This window comes from Ammospiza caudacuta, chromosome 24 (genome assembly GCF_027887145.1).
Source record: "Ammospiza caudacuta isolate bAmmCau1 chromosome 24, bAmmCau1.pri, whole genome shotgun sequence".
NCBI classification, from domain to species: domain Eukaryota; kingdom Metazoa; phylum Chordata; class Aves; order Passeriformes; family Passerellidae; genus Ammospiza; species Ammospiza caudacuta.
In genome coordinates this window covers 5,507,977-5,514,327 of record NC_080616.1, presented here as the reverse complement: position 1 = coordinate 5,514,327, position 6,351 = coordinate 5,507,977, and positions in this window count along the sequence as shown.

The window sequence follows — 6,351 nt, the reverse complement described above, 5'->3', positions numbered from 1 at the left end:
AATCCCAGGGGAAAAGCAGCCAAATCTCAGGGAGAAACTACCCAAACCCAGGGAAAAACTGACATTTAAGGCAAAATATGGAGAGGAGAGGCCTGGGCGTGTGCAGTCTGTCCTCACTCTCCACAGAGCCCCCTTTGCCCTCCTGCGCACACAGCCTGGCACGGAGGAACCAGAACATTCTCCAAGCCCAGAACTGGGGAGAAACAGCAGCTGAGGCTCCTCGGGGCCGCCCCAGCTCCCTCAGCACCACCTCCTCCCCGTGTGGTCTCCCTGCGGTAAACCTTCCTTTGCAGATATTGAAAGAATGCAATTATTTCCCAGAAGAGCCAAAACAAAGGCGCTTGCCGGGCTCTGGCCTGGGTGAGGACACCCTGGATCGATGGCAGACGGAGATAACTGCGGGATTACTCACCCAAACCTGGATTTTCCCACCGCTCCCGGCGAGCTCTGGCAGAGCAGGGGGTCCCAAACGATGATTTAAACCCTGACTCCGGTCTGCGGGTTTTGGAGGTGACACAGAGTGACACAGAGTGACACAGAGTGACACAGGACGGAGCTCACAGCACCTCGGGGCTGTCAGGACAGAGCCAGGTGGGTGGCAGTGTCCCCTGGCTGGTTTTGTCACCAAGGTGAGGTTATGCAGTGACCTTTTGAGAGATGTTTCTCAGGGAAGGTGGGACCCCAAGTCATGGGCACAGCCTTGCACCAAACCGCTCCCCACGGCTGTCACCTGTCCCACGCACATTAAATGTCATTTTGGTACCATTGGGCCACTCTCTGTGGATGTCACCTGTCCCAGTATGGTCCCACATACATTAAATGTGATTTTGGTACCATTGGGCCACTCTACATGTCTGTGACCAGTAGCAGTGATGTCCCACACACATTAAATGTCATTTTGGTACCATTGGGCCACTCTCCATGGCTGTCACCTGTCCCAGACACATTAAATGTGATTTTGGTACAGTTGAACCACTCTCTGTGGATGTGACCAGTACCAGCACTGTCCCCCACATATCAAATGTCATTTTGGTACAACTGGGCCACTCTCCAAGGCTGTGACCAGTACCAATGCTGTCCCACACGCATCAAATGTAATTTTGATACCATTGGGCCACTCTCCATGTCTGTGACCAGTACCAATGCGGTTCCACACATATTAAATGTCATTTTGGTACAACTGGGCCACTCTCTGTGGATGTGACTGGTACCAGCACTGTCCCACACGCATTAAATGTCATTTTGATACCCTTGGGCCACTCTCCAAGGCTGTCGCCTGTCCCAATGTGGTCCCACACACATTAAATGTCATTTTGATACCATTGGGCCACTCTCCAAGGCTGTGACCAGTACCAATGCTGTCCCACGTGCATCAAATGTCATTTTGATACCATTGGGCCACTCTCCATGTCTGTGACCAGTACCAATGCGGTTCCACACATATTAAATGTCATTTTGGTACAACTGGGCCACTCTCTGTGGCTGTCACCTGTCTCAGTTCTGTCCCACATGCAAAAATGTAATTTTTATACCATTGGGCCTCTCTCCATGGCTGTCACCTGTCCCAGCATGGTCCCACACATATTAAATGTGATTTTGGTACAATTGGGCCACTCTCTGTGGCTGTCACCTGTCCCAGCGCTGTCCCACACTCATTAAATGTCACTTTGGGACAATTGGGCCACTCTTCATGGCTGTGACTGGTACCAGCGATGTCCCACATGCATTAAATGTCATTTTGGTACAACTGGGCCACTCTCCATGGCTGTCACCTGTCCCACACACATTAAATATTATTTTGGTAGAATTGGGCCACTCTCCATGGTTTTCACCTGCCCCACACACATTAAATGTCATTTTGGTACAATGAAGACACCCAGGTCCCTTCCCCTGCCACTGTCACTGATTTTTATGGCCACCTCGGTTCCTCAGCTCCAGGCTGCTCCCTCCCAGCTCCAACCCTCCCCGAGCTCAACAAACCAGGCACAAATCTCTCTCTGCTCATCCTAAAATCATCCCAGGACATCCGAAGGCGATCCCGGGCCGCACCAATCGCGATAATGAATCGTGATAACGGATTGTGATAAAGAACGGGCGATAATGAGCTGCGCTAATGAATTGTGGTCATGAATTATTTACACAGAGCAGCAACAGGAGCCGTTTCCAAGGGCCACGGGGAAGATAAACACGGCGGGGAGGAGCTGAGCTGAACCCGAGTGCCGCAATTTCAGCCTCAAAGCAAACAGGATCCTGTCCGGGCACGGCTCAAACCTCCCTGGCTGCGGCCAGCCAAGGGACTGAGGGGAAAATGTCACTGTTGCTGTCGTGGGATTGTTAAAAATACCTTAGAACCCGTTGTAAAGTAATTGATAATTGTTATTGAGCGCTGTTAGTTGGGTTATTGTATTGTAAAAGGGGTTAAAAGGGGAGTATAAGAAATTACACCTCAGCGAAACAAGCCAGCCTGGACTGAGCTGTAATGGCCAATCAAGGCCTGAAACCTTCATGCAAATGAAAATGTCACTGGGATTGTTAAAAATACCATAGAACCTGTTGTAAAATAATTGGTAATTGTTATTGAGCGCTGTTAGCCCAGTTATTGTATTATAAAAGGGGTTATATGGGTGGTTATAAGAAATTACACCCAAGCAAAGTGCAGCACCTCCCAGAGCCGGCCTGGACTGAGATGTAGGGGCCAATCGAGGCCCGAAACCTCCATGCAAATGAAAATGTCGCTGGGATTGTTAAAAATAGCTTAGAAACTGTTGTAAAATAATTGATCATTGCTATTGAGCGCTGGTAGCTTGGTTATTATATTGTAAAACGGGTTTAAAGGGTGGTTATAAGAAATTGCACCTCAGCAAAATGCATCACCCCCAGCCTGGACAGAGCTGTAATGTCCAATCAAGGCCTAAAACCTTCATGCAAATGAAAATGTCACTGGGATTGTTAAAAATAGCTTACAAACTGTTGTAAAATAATTGATAGTTGTTATTGAGCGCTGCTAGTTCAGTTGTTATATTGTAAAAGAGGTTTAAAGGGGAATTATGAGAAATTACACCTCAGCAAAGGGCAGCATCTCCCAGAGCCGGCCTGGACAGAGCTGTAAGGGCCAATCAAGGCCTGAAACCTTCATGCAAATGAAAATGTCACTGGGATTGTTAAAAATGCCTTAGAACCTGTTGTAAAATAATTGATAATTATTATTCAGTGCTGTTGGCTCGGTTATTATATTGTAAAAGGGGTTTAAAGGGTGGTTATAAGAAATTACACCTCAGCAAAGTGCAGCATCCCCTCAGTGAAAGGAGCCGGCCTGGACAGAGCTGTAATGGCCAGTCAAGGCCTGAAACCTTTGTGCAAATGAAGGATCCCAACAGAAACCAATCCAGAGGGGCACAAACAGGATAAAAAGGGACATCTGAGCCAGGGGAGCTGTGCCCTTCCCTGGGACATCGGGGACATCGCTGCTGTAGCATCCTCGGCCCGGGCCCCCTCGCTTTGGGCCTTTCTTTTTATTAGAATAAATGCTGAAATAACTTTTAGCACCGTTGTTTTAGACCTTTCTTTTTATTAGAATAAATGCTGAAATAACTTTCAATAACTAAAATAAATAAATAAATGCTGAAATCACTTTTAGTGCCCCTTGCTTTAGGCCTTTCTTTTTATTATAGTAAGTGCTGGAATCACTTTTAGCATGCCTTTCTTTAGGCTTTTCTTTTTATTAGAATAAATGCTGAAATCACTCTAAATAAAATAAATAAATAAATAAATGCTGAAATCACTTTTAATAAATAAAATAAACAAATAAATAAATAAATGCTGAAATCTCTTTTAGCACCGGGAATGCGCTTCCATTTTTAACAGGATCTCTGCAGCCCCGTGTTTGGGGTCCCGGTGGATTTCTCGGGATGCTTTTCCCGAGGTTTCCCCCGTTGTGCAAAGGCCCCGCAGCCCCGTGGAGTTTCTGTTCCCAGCGGATAAATTCCTCCCAAGGATTCCGTGCTGCTGTGGGAGGGGATGTTTGTTCCAGGGCTTTATTCAGGAAGCCTTTCCCATTTTCATGGAAATGCCAAGGGACGCGGAGGGAGCCCGCTGGAATCCGCTGATAAGGATCCCCCATTGTGGCAGCGCCCGCCCGCCGCTTTCTCCGCTGGGGAAATCCACCGAAATTCCCCTGGAAAACCCAACCCGGGCTTCTCCCGCGGCCCCACTGCGTGTCCACTAAAACCAGCCTGAAATCCAGCCAGGAATTTGGCTCCGTGTCAGGGAAACCTGCTCCGAGCTCAGCTTGTTGCTCGGTCACAGCTCTGTCTGCTTGCAGGCTGCAAAATTTCTATTAATTAATTTATTACATGAAAACAAATTCTACAGCGTTTTCCTGGCTCTGAAAACTTCCACATCCCGGCCAAACCTTGTGGCTCTGGGCTGGGAAAGGAATAAACATCAGCAAAGAGATTCCCTGGGAGCAGGGAGACCTCCCACGGGGAAAGGAAGAGTCATTGAAATGCCAGAGACAACAAAAAGTTTAATGCAGGCCCCTCGTTCGTGGCCCTGAGCCCCAGCATTCCTCACCTGCTGCCGGGGGTGCTCAGGCAGGTGTGAAACACATTTTCCCCCATTTTCCCTCTGAAAACCCCGGGGAAAGCTGGGAATGCTCTGATCCTCCCCATCCATCAGCAGGAGGAGGGAAACTCATCAGCGCCACTGGGAGCCTGTGGAAAAGTCATTTGTGGCCTTTCATGGATGGTGAGAGAGGCAGAGGCCACCCCAGGAGTGCAGCTGGGGGTTCCATCTGTCCGTCCATCCATCATCCATCCATCATCCATCCACCATCCATCATCCATCCATCCATCCATCCATCCATCCATCCATCCATCCATCCCTCTATCCATCACTGATCCATCAATCCATGGATCCATCCATCATCCATCTATGGTTCCATGCATGGATTCATCCATGGATGGATCCATCCATCCATCCATCCATCCATCCATCCATCCATCCATCCCTCCATCCATCCATCCATCCATCCATCCATCCATCCATCCATCCCTCCATCCATCCATCCATCCATCCATCCATCCATCCATCCATCCCTCCATCCATCCATCCCTCCATCCCTCCATCCATCCATCCATCCATCCATCCATCCATCCATCCATCCATTCACCCATCACTGATCCATCCATCCATTCATCCATCCATCCATCCATCCATCATCCATCTATGATTCCATGCATGGATTCATCCATGGATGGATCCATCCACCCATCCATCCATCCGTCCTTCCATCCATCCATCCATCCATCCATCCATCCATCCATCCATCCATCCTAATTTTCCCATTAAACCCCTCCTTTACCACAAATCCACCCCCCAGGTGTCCCTGTCACCCTCCTGGGCACTGGGGGGATCACAGCACATGGAGCTACAGGAACCCCGAGGCATTTAGAAGAAAAAGAAAAAAAAATTCCCCTCAAAAATAACCCCCAAAAATTCAGAAAAAAAAAAAAAAACCACAAAAAACCACCACAAAAAGCCCACAAAAAAAGCTGGAGCTTTTATTTTCCAATCAGGAAGCCTCTGTCTCTCAGGATGGTGACTCCACATCCGCTCCAGCGCCGGCAGATTCCCCAGGAATGGGAACAGCTGGGGGTGACCTCACTGCTGGTGGCCCCACAGGGCTGGGGACATCCCAGGGACGAGGATGGCAGTGACAGAATGATCCCAGAGCTCAATTCCCAGCTCTCCAGAGCAGAATTCCCAGCTGCAGCTGGAGCAGCGCTCACACAACCCCACCTGGGAACTGCCACCACAAACAGACCCCAAAAAGCAGCACTGACCCCAAAAAGCAGCACTAACCCCAAAAATATTGTCCCCACCAGCCAGGGCCAGCCCAGCAGCGTGTCCTGGGCCCATGGCAAGGTGCAGGAATCGTTTCTGCTCCACCCCATCCTTTGGAAGCTGCTCCTTGAGGAAGTTTCCTGTTTGTGCAGACAGAGTCTGCTCGGGGACGATAAATGAGGATTTTTGGCAGCAGGGCCAGCTCAGCCCTCAGCCTCTGTGCTGGAGCAGCCACCGGAGCTGAAAATCCTCTCAGAACTCCGAGCGTGGGGAGTTCAGCCGAGGACACGGCCGGGATTTTTTTGTCGCTGGAAAACTCCAAATGCTCGGCTGGGTTGGGATAAATGAGGGGGCATGGAGGGTCCTGGGGACAGAGGGACCAGCCCAAGGTTTTCTGCAGCCCCACAGGGCCAGGTTGGTGGCAAACCCAACATTTATCCAGGGAAAAGTGCTCTGGGACCCTCTCATCCCAAGGGATTCACAGCAGAGCTGCAGCAGGACCCAGCC